The 957-nt window shown below is 38.0% G+C and overlaps 1 protein-coding gene and 1 non-coding gene across 2 annotated transcripts in view; both read left to right on the forward strand.

The window, feature by feature from the left end:
* Nucleotides 1-957, forward strand: part of LOC106879338 (cytochrome P450 3A21) — a 113,051-nt gene that overhangs the window by 89,659 nt on the left and 22,435 nt on the right. The window lies entirely within an intron of this gene.
* The window catches only part of LOC106884157 (uncharacterized), a 25,370-nt gene that overhangs the window by 22,731 nt on the left and 1,682 nt on the right, over nt 1-957 (forward strand). The window lies entirely within an intron of this gene.

Consider the following 957-nt stretch of genomic DNA (forward strand, 5'->3'; position numbering starts at 1 on the left):
ACTGCATAGCAAGCTCTCAGATGTCCTGATTGCATTCTGGTCAGCTGTGACAAGCAGTGTTTAGTAGGTTGTATTCAAAGTGCTGTACAGCCGTCTCCTTTAACATGGAATATAAAATAGTTGGCAGGTTAGCTTATTAGGTATATAGTAATGATATATTAAAATCAAAGTAATCCAGGCCAGATATAACTGCCTCCCTTGAAAAATATCTCAAACCTTCTGGAAACGTAATCTTGTAAAGCATTCGAGATGTGAATGTAATTGTGATCGAATACAAGAGAATACAAGAAAACTCTATTTCTTAACCTCCCAGGGTCAATAAAATATAATACCAATCCAGTATTTAATACTCATTTAGAATGTCATAAATATAAATTGGATTATAAAAGAAAAAGTGAAGCAAAATTCTCTTTAAAAAGAGAAAGACACATTGTACAGTGGAGTCCAAGATATACCGTGGCTGAAAAATAGTTGTCTATATTTACTCTTTTTTGTTTTACTTCTTTCAGTCATTTGACTGTGGCCATGCTGGAGCACCGCCTTTAGTAGAGCAAATCAACCCCAGGACTTATTCTTTGTAAGCCTAGTACTTATTCTATCAGTCTTTTTGCCGAACCTCTAAGTTACAGGGACGTAAGCACATCAGCATCAGTTGTCAAGCGATGCTAGGGGGACAAACACAGACACACATACATATACACACACACATGTATATATACATATATACGACAGGCTTCTTTCAGTTTCCGTCTACCAAATCCACTCACAAGGCTTTGGTCGGCCCGAGGCTATAGTAGAAGACACTTGCCCAAAGGTGCCACGCAGTGGGACTGAACCCCAAACCATGTGGTTCGTAAGCAAGCTACTTACCACACAGCCACTCCTACGCCTATTTGATAGCGTATAAGACAAAACTTTTTGCTTTGCAAAACAAATGACTTTAGAAAAATCAACTTA

Source organism: Octopus bimaculoides, chromosome 26 (genome assembly GCF_001194135.2).
Source record: "Octopus bimaculoides isolate UCB-OBI-ISO-001 chromosome 26, ASM119413v2, whole genome shotgun sequence".
NCBI lineage: Eukaryota > Metazoa > Mollusca > Cephalopoda > Octopoda > Octopodidae > Octopus > Octopus bimaculoides.